General features: G+C 40.9%; 1 protein-coding gene and 2 long non-coding RNA genes across 3 annotated transcripts in view; 2 read left to right on the top strand and 1 right to left on the bottom strand.

Annotated features, from left to right (window-relative positions):
- The first annotated feature begins 519 nt into the window (after positions 1 to 519).
- On the top strand, positions 520 to 6167 carry LOC126504768 (uncharacterized). The gene is made up of 3 exons (XR_007592705.1): positions 520 to 826; positions 5007 to 5076; positions 6045 to 6167. It is a non-coding gene; the product is annotated as an uncharacterized lncRNA (long non-coding RNA).
- LOC126504770 (uncharacterized) lies at positions 2259 to 11176 on the bottom strand. The gene is made up of 3 exons (XR_007592707.1): positions 11111 to 11176; positions 6007 to 6123; positions 2259 to 5044 (listed from the first exon to the last, which is right to left on the bottom strand). It is a non-coding gene; the product is annotated as an uncharacterized lncRNA (long non-coding RNA).
- Positions 11177 to 12867: 1691 nt separating this feature from the next.
- Pcm1 (pericentriolar material 1) overlaps positions 12868 to 17015 on the top strand; it is a 93882-nt gene continuing 89734 nt past the window's right edge. Inside the window, exon 1 of the mRNA XM_050147268.1 lies at positions 12868 to 13232. The gene's annotated coding sequence lies outside the window, so the exon portion shown is untranslated. The remainder of the gene's footprint in view (positions 13233 to 17015) is intronic.

Genomic DNA, 17015 nt, shown 5'->3' with positions numbered 1-17015 from the left:
TGTTGGTTTTTGAGACTCTAGTCTCACTATGTAGCTCTGACTGGCCTGGAACTCACTATTTAGACGAGGCTGGTCTGGAACTCACAGAGATCTACCCATCTCTGCCTCTCAAGGGCTGGGATTAAAGTGTGTGCCACTATGCTGGCTCCCAGGGCATAGGTTTTAAAACAAGCTTCAGTGAACTAAACTGTGAGGTCATTAAGATTTACAGCTCATAGAAGCTAGATTTATGTGGCTCCCTAAGAGAATCTATGGACTAACTGACTCAATACTTGCTTTCTTGAGGATTATGTGAAATAGGAATGCTAATTTATTAATAACGAAAAAAAAAGAGAATTGCCTTCTAACTTCTTGATTTTACCTAGAAAATCTGCTCCTTGTGGGCTATGGCTATGAATTAAAAACCAAACAGGGAGACTTGGAAAGCAGAGGACACTGGATCATCTTGGGGGCCTTCTTTTCAATAAATGGTCCTATTTGCTGTTCAAGGACATTTTCATTGAGCAGAAGGTACAGGCCCTTCATGATCATGATTCTGTACCTCTGGGATGAATCAACTAAGCAGTGGCAAATGAATTATTTTACTCTCTTTTGAAAGAAGAAAAGTTCACCCAGAGAACTCTTCACTTTATACATCAGACACAGGGCGGCTGTCATCTGAACCTGCTCGACCTTGCATTTGCCTGCTGGATTGGAGGCCTGCCTGGTGTGTGATATTTGAGCAAATCCTAACGTGAAGGTTTTAATTTCAGTCTATCTGTCTTCTGCCAACTCAAACTACAGCAGAGACAGGTCAGCTCTCAGCCCTATCACCAAGTAGACCCAGGTAACTGATCTATTAGTTTATTTCCACAGTATACTGTTCTCTTTTTAAAATTCTACTGATTTGTTTTGGTTAGCATAGCAAATAGAGGGTTCCACTGTGATATTTTCGTTGTATTTTGCTCATATTTGATACCCATTGCCTTCCCTTACTGCTAGCACCATTCTTCCTCCCAAAAGAATTCCTCTTCCACTTTCATAATGTGTGTGTGTGTGTGTGTGTGTGTAGTAAAGCTAGAGTTTTCATGTGAGAAGAAAAATACAACATTTTTCTTCACTTTCCCCCGTTGCTCTCTCGTTTTCCCTTCCTTTTGAGTCCTTCCCAACACAGACCATGTAGTCCTCTTTATACCTTATGTCTGGTGAATACAGTTGTTGTTGTTTTTTAACCTTTTGAAAAGTATCTGGTCTTTACTAATTGGTAGCTATAACCAATATCAGTTAAATTTTTATTTCACACAGTCTGGGTGTGCGCAGAGGCTTTAGACAACAGAGCTTGGTAGAAACAACAAACAATATCACTGGCATGAGGAAAAAGCAGAAGATGCAGATTGTAGGATCCAATAAGAGGCCTTAATTCAAACCCATTATCAAAAGTTGGATTTCTGAGCTGGGCAGTGGTGGTGAATGCCTTTAATCCGAGTACTTGTGAGTTCAAGGACAACCTGGTTTATAAGAGCCGGTTCCAGGACAGGCTCCAAAGCTACAAAGAAACCCTGTCTCCAAAAACAACAACAACGACAACAAAACAAAAGTTGGATTTCTGTACTACTTTTGATAGATAATGAGTCTATTCATTCTCTCTTCTGTTTCATTTTTTTATACTTTTAAATATATATTTTAAGTATAGATTTCACATATGAGTATGGAATATTTAATATTTTGAGCCTGGATTGTTTTACTCAACATGATGGCCTCCAGTTCTATCCATTTTCCTGTAACTCACATAATTTTATCCTTCTTTACGACTGAATAGTTTGAGTGTGTGTGTGTGTGTGATGTTTATTAGCTCATTTGTTGATGGACATATAGACTGGTTTCATCCCAGCTATGATGAAATATGAGCTGTACAGTTAAGGGACCATTGTTTGATTTTGCTGAAGTCTGGCATCTGCATTGCTTTGGAGGAGCCACCATTGCCCATTCCAGCAAGTCGTGCCATCTCTTTGAGCATCAGTTTTCTCCTCTACAAAATTAAGTGACTGAACCAAATCAAACGTAAGATCCACTTTTGTTTCTCATTTATTTATTGCTTAATTGTTACTATTTACAAAACAACAGTAACATCAAAACCTACCTCACTGTCTTAGGTACGGTTAGTCTTGCTGTGATGAAACTCCATGACCAAAAGCAAGCTGGGGAGGAAAGGGTCCATTTGGCCTATACTTTCAGTTCACATAAGGCCAGCCACCATACTCACCCTACGATATATATAATATATAAAACAGAACTTCGTGGATAACCAAAGAGCAAAGACAAATTTTAATGTGTAAGTGATCAAGGTCAAAGCCTTGTTTGGATGCAGAGTCCTGTGGATGGACCTTCTCACTGCTCCCTGGGGCTCTCTGCAGGCAGTGATAGAGTTGTTGCAATCCTCAAGGGAAATCCCTACAGTGTTGCCTGAAAGCCTAGTTGTCTTGCTCTGTTCCAGGGCACTCTGGGAGCTCAGGAACTGCCCTGATCCCTCGAATGTTTTGCTGGTGTAGCAGATGGATGTTTTGTTTTCTATTGAGAAAAGGTCTTTTGTAGCCTGAGCTGACCTTGGATCCCCACACCCAACACCAAACAATCCTCCTGCTTTTCTTCCCAAGTGCTGAGTTTACAAGGGATCAAATCTCCCATGAGTGAGATGTTTCTAAACATGTTTTTATCTTTACCTCCCCTCTTGCCACATAAAAAAGGGGCAAAACTTCTATCTCCCCTTCAAAGATAAGAATAAAAACTAGAGTCAGGTGGTGGTGGCACACTCCTTTAATCCCAACACTCAGGAGGCAGAGGCAGGTGAATCTCTGTGAATCTGAGGCTAGCCTGGTCTACAGAGTGAGTTCCAGGACAGGCAACAAAGCTACAGAGAAACCCTGTCTCGAAAAAAAAGGAATAAAGACTAGTAACATAATAATAATAAACTAGTAATATGCAGAGGAATTTTTATTTTTATTTCCACAAGATTTCCATTTCAGAATATAACCTGGGCCTTATTTTTATGTAAAAAAAAAAAAACCTCTTTAAAAGATCATCCACTGGACTGAAGAGATGGCTGAGTGTTTAAGAGCACTGGTTGTTTTTCTAGAGGTCCTGAATTCAATACCCCCCCCCCCACACACAACCACATGGTAGTTCACAACCATCTATAGTGGGATCTGATGCCCTCTTCTGGCATAAAGTTGTCCATGCAGATAGAGCACTTTGTGTGTGTGTGTGTGTGTGTATGCTTGTATATATACGTATAAAATATATATGTATATATAAAACAAGATATATCTTTAATAAAAAGTCACTCACCAAAAAACAGAAAAGCTTTCTCCTTACAAAAGACATGTTTTTCCCCTAGCTAATATTAAATTGTCATAAACCCTCCTAATAAATATGAGAAATTGACTATACACTTTTATCTGTGCTCCCTCTCCAAACCCCTCAAAAATGAAAACAGTGAAACAAAAAGGCATAAACTGACAATAGCAAAGAGAACACAAATGATACACGTAGTGTGGGATTCCCCTCTGTATACTATGAATAACATTGGTTAATAAAGGAACTACTTTGAAACAGAGCTATAGGGGAACAGAGCTAAAGAGAATGCTGGGAAGCCACGTAGCCCTGCCAGAGATAGACGCCAGAACTTTTCCCGGTAAGCCACAGCCTCGTAGAGATACACAGATCAATAGAAATGGGTTAAATTAATATGTAACAGTTAGCTAATAAGAAGCTAGCACTAATGGACCAAGCAGTGATTTAATTAATACAATTTCTGTGTGATTATTTCAGGGCTGGGCAGCTTGGAACCAACAAGCAGACTCCTCCAACATACACAAGTTAAAAGATTACAAGCACTAGCTGAGCACAGTGGTGCAAGCCTTTAATCCCAGTACTTGGGAGGCAGAATCAGACAGATCTCTGAGTTTGGGGCCAGCCTGGTCTACAAAACAAATTCTAGGGAGTGGCAGGTAGATCAGGATGGATGGATAGATAGATAGATAGATAGATAGATAGATAGATACATACATACATACATACATACATACATACATACATACATACATACATACATTAGACTCCTTCCTCACTCAGATGTACTTTCTACTCTCTTCATGCCTTTGCCTCATTTTACAACTGAGAGAATTTGATCCGGAAAGCATTTTCACTTAAGGCTTAAGGAACATTGGAAGGAATAAGATATGATCAGAAAAAGTAAATGAAAGCATACATGGTAAAGAGTGAGACCAGGACTGGAGAGATGGGTTAGTCCCCAAAGTGCTTGTCTGACAAGCAGGAAACACCAGAGCATGCTCCCCCAGATCTCAGATATTAAACAAACAAAACTAAACAAAACAAAATGGACATAGCAGCACATTAAAAAAAAAATCCGGTCATGGTGACATGCTGTTGTTATCCTAGCACTGGAAGGGCAGGAACAGGGGGATCCCTGATGCCTGCTGGGCAATCATTTAAGATTCAGGACTGTCAAAGGCCTGGTCTCAAAAAAAAAAAAAAAAGGAAAAAGAAAAGAAAAAAAGAGAAGAGGAAAATCTGTCTGATGCTCTCTGTAAGCTTGTAAAGGAGAATGTAAAGACATAATAAACATTTGTCAGATTTCCTAGAAGTGTTGAGCCTCCAAGGGTCCCAGTTAAGTTACAATGAAATGATTACTTGGTACTCCAGTTTCTCATTTATTTGAATCTTTTGTTTTACCTCTGGTTATATAACCAACAGCAAATGAGTTATCAAGCCGGAAAAAAAATTAAAAGTCTTTTCTTATTCCATTTTTTTTTCTTAAAAAAGCTAAAACAAGCTTCAACCGAGGAAAATATTTGGTTTTCTTTCTCTGTACAAAGGACTTTGGAGTTATGTATATGTTATGCTTCTGAACAGCACCATTTTTCTCCTCATAAGATCATATGCCATATTTTTCTACCAAATAAAGGTTGAATTGTAATCAATAACAGATTTTATTTTCTTACACTTAGCACATGAAAAAAAATTCAGCTTTACTGTGAAAAAAATTCTGTGGGGATAAAAAGAAAACAAGAGCACTTGGTAAGTAAAACCACATTTTAAAATGTCTTATAAAATTAAAAAAATAATAATATAAAGGTTTATCAAATACTTTCACAATTGCCATATGTCAAAAAATGTGCTAGAATCAAAAAAAGTAAACAAACCAAAACTGGTCTGAACCTGCTTTGTGTCTACATTTAATTGTCCATTAAGGATTCTTAACCTTGGTATTATTGATAATTGAGTTTAAACCATTCTGTGCCATCCGTTCTTCCATGGTGATTGTCTCGTGTGTAGTGGGATGTTTAGTAGTGTTCCTTGCTCCCACCTCCTGGCTGCTGTTAACATCTCTGCCCCTTCTCCCCTGTTGTGACAACCAAAATGAACCCAGATGCTGCAAAGTGGGCCCCTGAGGTCAAACAGCCCTCAGCTGAAAACCGCTGTCTTATGGCCATCTCTGTTTTTTAAAATATGTCTACCTATGTGTATATATGTATGTGTGTGTAAGAGAGAGAGACAAAGACAGAGAGGCAGAGGCACAGAAGGGTTACCTGCTGCATGTGTGAAGGACCAAGAATGTACACAAAGTTAAAGACTCCTCTAAAATGGAAGTGTTTTGAGCTGTCTTTTGTTGTTGTTGTTGTTGTTTGTTTTGTTCTTTCCTACGTCCTCTGTAGAGGCATTAAAGGGAAATTCTATAACACTCATAATTCAAATTCTAGAATATAATTAGTGCCTGCCATCAGCAATGAAAGATTCTGAAATATTGAGGCCTAGTTCCAGAGACGTTTTGTTCTTGTTATAAGCTAACAGGCATCATCTTGACGTCTGAAGCAAAAATAGATTAGATTCACTAGAGGGATACTAGACAAATAGCAGATCCAATTAAAGACTGACACAGACAAGCAAAAATGTAGCACTTAAGGATGGCTCCAAAAAAAAAAAAAAAAAAAGAGTTCTTGGACTTACCTATAGTGTGCTACTCATTAAAAATGTTTGAATTCCAGTGGAAATCTAGCCTCTGTACTTGTCCACGTAAACTTCAAATCTCCAGAAGAGAAAAGTCCATCCAACTAGCCTGGTGACCTGTATGGGAGTGTAAACCCAGATCTCAGAGTTACCCTCTAATCTTTTGATGATCTGGACTTGTGGGGGAATCGCTGTATGCAAGAATGTCTCCTCGATATGTGTCTCCTTTGACACATTCAGAACTTTCGAGAAAAAGAGAAAGAAGAATGTATCTGGCTAAATTGAAGATTGCTTGGTATGGAAACAATGCCTGGCAAGCATACCATCTCGTCTCCCGTGACTGTCCTTGGTACTGAATCAAATATCAAGTCCTCTTTTGTTATTGCTGTAATGTATACATTCGAGGCACGTAACATATAAATAATACGAATAAAAATGGCTGTCCGAATTTCATCAGTAATCATGTATAAAAACAAAACCTTATTTTTCCTTAGGCTTAAAAAAATAAAAACCAAACCTCTTCTGTACTTTTGCATTCAGTAACAAAAAACTTCAGGCCAAGAAATGCAGGAAAGCAGTTGACCCTCACAAGTTTTGAAGCTAATAGCCCAAAAGGTGTGGTATCAGCTCTCGAGAGCAGCGTTTTGGACTGTGCTGGAGGCAAAGAAGAATAAAGAGACAGAGTCAGTGGCAGCCGAGGTTTAACGTGGATCATAACGAGGAAACTGGTTTCTTCCACACCTTCCTAATCCTCCATAATTTCCCAATAACAGTCTCTCTCCTCTGAACCTCCCTACCCCTCCCATACACTGTCCACCAATCATACTCCCTAGAACCCAACCGTCCTCCCCAGAAGATTCCGTCAGATGAGAAGTGTTTACTACAGAGGGTAGTTATTGCCTTTGAACACTGAGATTTTTTTTTTTTTTTTTGAGACAGGGTCTCTTGTAAGCTAGGCTGGCCTCCAACTATACCATGTAGCTTAGGATGATCTAGAAACTCGATTTTTCTCTCTCTGCCTCTAAGGGATTTTGGTTTCTGAGCACATGCTACATAGTTCTTTGTAGTGCTAGAGATCAAACTTCAGGTTTTATCAGGTTAGGCAAGCATTCAACCGACTGAACAACATCACCAGCCAGAGCATGTATGGTATGGCTCACAGTGCCAGAAATATTTAATGCCTGGCCTTTCTAGGAAGCTTGTCAGCTGCTGCCTTACACTATTCTGGATCCCTTATGGTTAGAGTTCTGCTTGTTGCTTCCTTAGACCAAGTGTAGCATCTTTGGTAGTTCATTCTATCACCCAACATTCTTGGCTGTTATCCCTAGGAATATTTTGTTCTCTTCTGGCAAAGAAAGAACATTCTAGTATTTATCTGGTTAATCTGAATGTATGTGTGTGTTGTCATTTCTCCAAGTTTAGAGTCTTCATCATGGCAAGAGAGATGCACTGTATGAGACTTTCAAAGGTGGAACAGGAAAACAATAGTATCCACAGCTATTCCTAAATAATGGAGTGTCTCTCATATGGCTCAGAGTAGAGTCAACCACTGTAGTAAGTAATACTTTCTAGTTGGGATGGCCAGTCTGCAAATAATGACCTGGAGACTTATTATTAATTATGGTAGTTTGACCTTTAGCTTAGGCTTGTCTCAACTAGCTCTTAAACTTAAATTAACCCATATTTTTTAAATCAATGTTCTGCCATGTGCGTTACCTCTCTTCCATCTTGCACCTCTATATCTAACTAATGGCTCTGCCTTTCTTTTTCTCAGAGTCCTCTCTGTCTCTGGAAGTCCCACCTAACCTCTTCCTGCTTAGCTATTGGCTATTCATCTCTTTATTAAGCCAATCAGAAAGCGTCTTGGCAAAGCCACATCTTCACAGTGTAAACAATATTCTGCAGCAAATCCTGTTGTATATTCATCCAAAAGTGGGCACTTATTTGAAAGCATTTGACAAACCTAAAGATCTTATTTATTTAGAAAAAGATACTGTCTTAGACTAGATTTAATATTTTAAAAATCAAACTTCTCTCTTACAACTATCCCAAACTTGAGTCCTTATTTCATGTAGCTTTGCTTTTAACAATGGGGTCTTAACAGTGACAACAGAGGGGTCACTTTCCTACCCTTAATACTTTTCATCATCATCTAATTTAATTAATTTTTATTTAAAATTTTATGTTTAATTAGATTTCGTTTTAAAAATCTACTATTTATTTATTTTTGAGGCAAGGTTTCTTTGTAGTTTTGGAGCCTGTCCTGGAACTTGCCCTTGTAGACCAGGTTCACCTCCAACTCACAGAGATCCGCCTGCCTCTGCCTCACGAGTGCTGGGATTAAAGACGTGCGCCACCACTGCCTGGCTCGCCATTTATTTGTGCCATATTTTCGTGCTGTAGGGATGTATAGTCTTTTGTCTAGTGTCGCTTGGGTCCCTTTAATCTGATCCTAAGAAGTGCGCATTGCACATAGTGCAGACCTGACCAGGGTTGCAATGGATAAACAGGATGAGTGAAGGCATATAACTCCTCACCCCAAAAAAGACATACAAAGAAAATATAAGAAATGTATGGTAGTTATAACTCTGTAGAAGTAAAGATAGGGAAGGTGGATAAAATGCTAACATGGCTGGAATTAGAATCACAAGAATTCTATTTCTCAAAGGAGTGGTTTTTTTTTTTTTGAGAGAAATGGACACAAATTGGGTATGAATAAGTCAGTAACCCAAACTGGTATAATATACACATTAATATTCCATTTTGAGAACAGCACTTAGATATTTGTGAGTTTGGTGATGAAGAATCGAAACTGGGCAGTAATGAGAGATGCCAGAGTACCCTGATAGAAGGGGAACAGAGAAGGGTATCAGAAGTCTTGAAACCTGAACTATACCTGTGGATCAGATCTAATTCGCCGATATAATCATATAATTGATTTAATTATATATGTTAACAGAGGTTTTTTTTTTTTAAACCATAAGAGATACATAAGAAAATCGCAATTAGACTAGACCTGTGTTTTTCAGCAAGGGGTGATTTTCCTCATCCTTTTCTGCTCTAGGAGACATGTGGTAATTAAAGTCAGCATCTTTTGGTTTCCATCACTGGGAAGCTAATTGTTCTACGCACCTTGTGAGTGGAGGCCAAGTAGTGCTGCTACATATCCTGTAGTATACAGAATAGCCACTCCCATCCCTAAAACAAAACAACACACACAAACCCCACAACCCATCAGCCAGCTAGATCGCTCAGTCTGTAAAAGCCTCGTCTTTAAGCCTGATAACCTAAGTGCCACCCTTAGAAACCACGTGGCGGAAGGGCAGAGCTCCCCACAATTGCCCTCTGACCTGCATGCATACACACATCCCAAACGAATAAACACACACATACACGCAAAATCAAAAGTCAACCTCAAGAATCATTAAGTCCAACACGTCAACAGTGCCGTAATGAAGAAACTAGGAACTAGATTAAGTCAGAGAAGTAACAGTCTATAAACTGAACAGAAGCACAGGAACTAGGCCAGAGGTCATCAGAATTTTGCATGGCATGACCAAGATCTGCTTTCATCAAGCTATTCACTAAGGTAGTTTAAATTGAATTGTACTTTTAAGTGTATTTCAAAATCACTTTCATATTCTACTTAGGCTTTGTATTTACACAGAGCAACACAGATACATTTCAGCGAGATAATGTTGAACGAACAAAGTCAGTCGAATAAGACTATATTCATTTATATCATTATATCATGTGATACCATTTATATCAAATTTAGAAACTGAAAAATGAAGCAATATTTATTCATGAATACACATAATTATATGTGGAAAGTGAAATAATGATAAAAACCAATTCAGGATAGTGTCTATGGTTGTAAAGAGGAGGGATTTTGTAGGAAAGAATGGGGAGTTCTTACAATGGTAAATCGATTATTTTAGGTTATTTAATGAATCCTTGCAGGATTTTATTATTTTAGCTTAGCACAAATATCTAACACATTCTTTGCATTATGCCAAAAATAATTACATAATAAAAACAAGGCAAGTCGGTTATAATCGGTTTATGGACACTCCAGATTTTTCTTTTATGTACTATCACCACCTGCAGGTTAAACTAGCTATTGCAGAAAATCGTGGTTTTTTTTTTAAATAAAAAAATAAAGATAAATTGAGGAATACCAAAACAAATGAAATCTGCAAGGAACTGAGACTATGTAGAGAAGTACAAAGAGCAAAGTTTCAGTTACAGATATAATCTGTTGTTAGTAAACAAGTAAAATGTATTTTAAAATATAAACAATAGAAATACAACATGTTATATTGTAAGTACCACTGGACCAGTGTCCCACTAGGTATCAAGAAACAGAAACAAGTAGTATTTTCCCCATCGTGACACTAAGTTTGCTAGTGGAAACCCCAGTACTGAATTGTAATTGTAATTGAATTCATTCAGTTAGTCCTTAATACCAAACCAGAAGCCACCCTCTCTGGTCTCTGCTCCCTTTGCTTCTCTTCCTAGTTTGTACTACACGTGGCCCTGAAGTCTCAACGATTTCATGTTCAATATGAGAGACAATGCCACTCAAAGTGTGGGAACAGGACAATCATAAGTTCAGGGCAGCCTGCCAAAAGAAAAAGTAAGGAGGAGAAGAGAAAGAGAAAAACAAAGGTCGGGCGGTGGTGGTGCACGCCTTTAATCCCAGCACTCGGGAGGCAGAGGCAGGCGGATCTCTGTGAGTTCGAGACCAGCTTGGTCTACAGAGCTAGTTCCAGGACAGGCTCCAAAGCCATAGAGAAACCCTGTCTCGGAAAAAGAGAGAGAGAGAGAGAGAGAGAGAGAGAGAGAGAGAGAGAGAGAGAGAGAGAGAGAGAGAGAGAGATACAAGAGCTGGCAATGTAGCAGTAGAACATCACTTGCCCATGACGTGCAAAGCCCTAGGTTCTCTCTCCAGAACTGCAAAGCAACCAAACAGAACCTCTTCCAAAGTCTCAAATAGTTTCACATGGCCTGTGGAACGAAGTCCAACTTCTTCAGATCAGTAGGGAAGGCTTTCTACACTTTGGACCCAGTAACAGCTTCTCCAGCCTCCCCCATGCCTCACCTGACATGAATCTGTACTTCCGCCAGTCTGGTTTCTGTGTTGGCCACTGCTTTTTCTGAACGTCCCCCATACCCACCCTTAGTCCCCCATCCACATTTTTATGGATGGCTTCATCTTGTTTCATCCTACACAGAAATCCTAGAGACACTCTTATTTTTGAGATAATATAAAATTACCCTCCCCCCAATTACTAAAGCACTTCTGCCTATATCATCTATTTGGCACAATCAGATATTACTAATACCAAACCGATTCATTTCCAAATTAAGGTATGACTCTATGTATACAAGCCAAATTTTTGGAAGTTGGAATAATTTTACAACTTCTCACCTTCTTTTCCTCTTTCCCTACAAAATCTGATGATGCTGGTATTTTAGTTTGAGGAAAGGCTTTTAAAATATACAGTATTTTTATTAATTTTTTTTGCAAGTATCATGCAATTTGTTTTGGTCACATTCACATACATCCCCACTCCTTCCCCTAGGTCCTCTAAGACACACTCTCAAAAAAAAAAAAAAAGCCCACAGTGTCCAAGTTTAAGTTCAGTATAGGCAACTTTGTGAGTCTCAGATCCAAATGAGAATCAAAAGGAGGTCTAAAGATATAGGCCAGTTGTCCAGTGCTTGCCAAGCATGTTGAAAAGCCCTGAGTTCAATATCCACTCCCAGACAGACAGGACAGGTAGCTCAGCTGACAGAAAGTTTGCCCAGCATGCTTGAAACCTTGGATTTGATTTCCAGCAATGCACACCCCGCATTCCAGAGGCAGAAGGATCTGCAGTCAGAGAGTTGAGGCTAGCCTGGGATACACCAGACATTGCCTCAAAAAGGAAATAAAATGAATGCACAAGGATCGTTCCACTGACAGCGAACCTGACCACAGGAGTAAATTGTAGTATATTGTAGTGGGTTGGAAGAGTTTTATTGTTATGAACCGTGCTCTGAGACAGCTGTGCTATTTTTTGTTTTGTAAACAATTTGTTGGTAATTGAGGGAAACAATTTATTGTGGAAACCCAGAAGCCTATTCTTTCCTACTGTCCTACCGTAAATTTAAAAACCTCATCCCATAATTAAAAAGTGTTCACGTCCTTGTACGGAACTAAAATGGACAGGTATTCTAACTTTGCAGCCTGGCATATTGAAAACCTTGCAAGCTTATTGAATTTTTGTGCTGTTTAAAAACCATTATCTGTTCATTTACTAACCTTAATACAACTGTCAAGAATATAAATTAAAAAGGAATTCGAAGACTACGGGTTCAGAGAAAACGCAGCGAGATTAAACTCTGCTTTAAAAACCATCTGTTTCTATCAACAAGGAATCGGGACAGCGTTCCAAGAGGCGATGACCTTTGCAAATATTTATGATTCTTCCACCGACTAATCAGATATGACAAGAGCGCAGCAAACTTGAATACCTGTGGGTTTAATTTCTTTGTTAAAATTTAGTGATTAGATTGCAAAGGCCCGACAGTGTCCTTCGAGGCAGTATTGTGGGTAGGAATCCAGGACATTCCTAGTCCTTCAGTCTCCATGGAAAATCAGAAAGCAGTCTCCCAGCTCCTCCAAGAACTAAAGCACTCAATATCAATATAGTCGGGCACAGGCCTCGAGCCTAGAAGGCGCACGACATGCTGGGATTTGTAGTTCTGTACATTCGGGTACCCGGATGAGTTGGCATTCTGGGATATGTAGTTTCAGGTCGTTCTTTTGGGTTCAATCCTTTCCCGACTAGAGGCCCCAAGTGACACCACAGGCTCCCGGGCGTCACGTGACCCCAGTCCTGCGCGCCCCGGGTTCGCACTGCGGCTCCAGCCCAGGCGAGTTCTCGCCCCCGCGCGGCCGTTGCCGAGGAGACGGCGCACGTCTCGCCGAGCGTTGCCCCCCTCTGCAGTTCCCCCGCCCCTCTTCTCCCACCACAATGAGGTCCTAAGATGGCGGTGGCTGCGGCGGTTGGCGCCTAGTAGCTAATGTAGAGAAGGCGGCCATTGGGCTCTGGGCAGTCAGGAAACTTGTGGGCCTCCCGGCCGCGGTCTTCGAGGAAGAACCGCTGCTCGGCGGCGGCTCCTGTGGGGGCCGACTGCCACTCCGCCCTCGGCAGGAGGGGCGCCTTCGTTTACAGGTAATGCCTGCGCGTCTGCGGCCCTTGGCAACCGCGGGCCCGAGAGCCTGGAGGCGCCGGGCCGGGCTTCTGGGGCCACGCCTGCCCGTTTCGGCTCTGGGGTCCCCTGGCTGCGCGATCGTCATCCCCCTCGGCTGACATTGGCGCCTCTCAGCCCCTGACTTGACACCATGTCTGGTGAGCGCCTTGGGGACGCGCTGGCGCCTGCACAGTCTTGTCGCCTCGGCCTGACCCCGGGACCCCCTCACGCGGTGCCCGGGTGCTCCAGGGTGGAGGGGAAGCCGAGCTGCAGTTGGGGTGATGCGTTCTCAGGGAAGCAGGCCTTGGCGGCCGGCCTGCGGCCTAGTGGCCGCCCTCCCACTCCCCTCCCACCCCACCCGCCAGATTCCATCGTGTGAGTCCCCCCCACGCGGCCCGAATCCTGGGTGGAGAGCGTTTGCGACCCGGGTCCACCACGCACTTTCTGCTGTCGCTTGTGTTGTTGGAGCAGAAAGGCCCGGGTAGGCGTTCCTGCCTGCAGCTAGTGGCTCCTCGCGCGGAGAAGGTTAATTTAATAACCCTTCTCCGCGCCCCTCCCACCGCCCCTTCTCCATCCCTTCCTGCAGATCCGGTGGCTTCGAATCTAGAATCGGGGGCACCGAGAGGCCCGGAGGGATCCAGATAGCGTTTCTTGCTCTGCAGAAACTGCGGTTCGGGACTAGGTGTTAGGTATTGGGCGCGTGCCTGAACGAACTTTTTTTCCATATGCGGCCCGCTCCTGCGCAGCTCGCCTTGTCGTCTCCCCCCCCCCCCCAAAAAAAAATCGAAACAAAGCAACTCCTCCTCCATGGCTGTTATTAGCTAAGTGTTGTGTGAACTAGGTAACAGCTCGTGTTTTGGCGCTAGAAGAAGCGGGCTTTCTGGGTGCCCCTACCACCCCCCCCCCCCGCCCCGTAACCGCTTTCCAGACCCCGCCTTCTGTGTTCTCTGGTTACTAGAGCCGCGGGGTGCACCTGCTTCTGCCTTTCCCCATCACCTTCCTGGTCTGGGCCTGCCAGTGGGCTGCCGACGCCAATTCTGATTTTGAAGTTGAAGGTACACCTCGTAAATGTCATGAAAAATTATTCTTATGAGTGAGACTTTCTAAACAGATTATAGAGTAACAAGGTCTTGAATGGTTTGAGTAACGGGGAGTTAACGACTTAGGAGAGTAAACTTCTTCGTGGGTCTTTAAATGGTAATGAGGCTTTTTTTCATTATATTCCAAAGTGGATGTTACACCTTGTCTGGAAGGATCTTAAGAGAGTTGGGGTACCTAAATGTCTATGAGAAGGTAAATTTTAGTTTAAGAGTTTTTAAAGATTACACTTGGTTATCTGAAACATTAGTGTTTGTTTTCTGTACTTAAAAGTGTAAGAATTTACTGGTGATTCTTTTTTTCTAATAAGCCGTTCCTAACCCTGAGTGCTTGGAACTGTGGAACAGAAAGGTATTTCTGAAAATTTTGTTTCTAAACAGTTTACACGTTGGTATGTTTCCTTTATATTAAAATTGGGAACACTTAATGCTGGGGCTTGCAGTCTAGAAACTGGTGCAGGATTGAAGGTCTCTGCTCGCTCTCTTCCCTTTGACATGCCGTTGTGGAGTACTCTTCCTTCGTTAGAAAACAGTCGTGCAATTCCTAGTAGCTAAGTTAAAAAAATATTATACAGTACTTTCTGAGATTCCTTTGTTTTGACAGAATTTTTTCAAGATCATTTGAGTTTGTATTTGTAGTATGACAAGTATTTGGGTAGACCCTCTTCTCAAGTCCATTTCTTCTCAAGTTATGGCCTTTTGAATTTCTTGGTTGGCTTTATCTTTTTTTCATAGTCTCTTCTGCTTTTTATGCCCACAATTGACAGACATTGGTTTAGTTATCTAAAATTACTTTGAACATTAGTTCTGGGCACAGTGCCTTGCTCCGTAAGTTAGTGCTGGGGGAATATAAATTCAGTTAAAGTTAAAAGAAATTGAGCCAAGTGGTGGTGGTGCATGCCTTTAACCCCATCACTCAGGAGGCAGAGGCAGGTGGATTTCTGAGTTTGAGGCCAGCCTGGTCTACAAGAGCTAGTTCCAAAGCTACAGAGAAGCTCTGTCTCAGAAAAGGTCTGTGTAGAGGATAAATGGCTAGGACTGGGGATTAGCTTATGATAGAGTACTTGCCTAGTATACACTATTATTGCCCTAGGTTTGTTCTCCAACACCAAATAAACAGGACTGGTGGTGAATGCTTGTAATCCCAGATTAGGGAAGTAGAGACTGAAGGTTCAAGGCCATACTGAAAGCTACGTAGCCAAATTTGAGGCCAGCCTGGGATATGTGGAATGCTGTTTAGAAAGGAAATATAATCACTAAAGGATGAAAACTAGAAGGAATTTTGTCTAAAGTGTTTTAGAAGTAATTGGTCTTTTTTAAAAAAATATATGTATATGTATATATCTGCAGAAAGAATCTGAGTTTGTTTCTCCCATGTATTTTTAATAAAAACTGGGCAAGTGCTATATACCTCTAATCCCAGGAATTGGGTAGATGAGACAGGAGGATCAGAAATTCAAGTCTATTCTGTCCTGCACAGTCAAACATGGGCCCTCTAATGAGCAACAAGTACCGTTAACTTCTGAGCCATCTCTCTAGCCCCTGTTCTCTTTCTGTGCTTGAAACAGCATCTCTGTACCCTTGGCTGGTATCGTTGAGGATGTCCTTGAACTGTTGATTTACTTGCTTCCACCTCCCAAGGGTTAGGATTATAGATGTGAACCACCATGACCTGCTAAAATAGCTAGCTTATTTTTAAAATTGTTTAATTTGTTCTTGCTTTCTGTGAAAGCAAACAAATATTCAAACTCCCTTATGAGGAACAGAAATGAGGCTGATATGCAGAACTACAGACTGGTAGTTGATTTATGTCTCAGTTGACAGTTCTCAGTGTTTTGTTTTTATGCTGGAAGATCATAACAAAATAGAATAGAAAGTTAGGAAAAGGCAAATGTGAGAGTTTACTGCTAAATGACTGCATTGTAGTTGACATTTTGTGAGATAAAAAGAATGATAATTATTATAAAATACTTTTACTAAAAGAAAAAATTAAGGAAGATGGATACGAGGAATGAAAATACAGGGTAATTGACTGAATTCACTTGGGAATTTCTCAGTGAGATTTATTCGATTGATAAGAAGCAGATATCAGCTGTGGTGGAAAAACCAGAAAGGAATGTCATATTAGGGAATTTGATTTGAAGTTGACAGGCAATGCATAATAATAATGCATTGATTTTATAAATTTGAGTGCTTCTAATGTATTGTGTAATGACAAATGTTTGTGGATAAGGCAGTGAGTAAAATAGACAAGATGCATCATTACCCCATGATGGTGTATGAATATCATATCGTATATATGCCTTAACAAAGTCAAAAGTCAAACCAAATTCAATACCACTTTGACAGGGTGTGTGTAGAAACAAAGCAGGTAATTGCTTTCCTAGAGTTAGCAGAAAGAGCAAATAGGTAGGAAATGCTAGGAAGACATTTTTATAATAATTCCATGGTTTGTGAGTAAGAGTGCAAAAGATTACAAAGGTAAGAAGAAAATAGACGGGACTGAAGTATTCAGAATCAAGAACAGGTTCAGCAAAATTATGCTGTGACATAGTAGAATGCAAGAAGTAGGGTCAGAGAGGAAATTTAAGTTCCTTATCTTGAACAAATTACCAGAGTGAAAAAGGTATTGGAATGAGGAAGATAAAATGGGCTTTGGAATCGAGA

This window comes from Alexandromys fortis, unplaced genomic scaffold, assembly GCF_014885135.2.
Source record: "Alexandromys fortis isolate MF-2015 unplaced genomic scaffold, M_Fortis_MF-2015_v1.1 scaffold_32, whole genome shotgun sequence".
Taxonomy (NCBI): Eukaryota; Metazoa; Chordata; class Mammalia; order Rodentia; family Cricetidae; genus Alexandromys; species Alexandromys fortis.
This window is presented reverse-complemented; position numbering and strand designations above follow the sequence as displayed.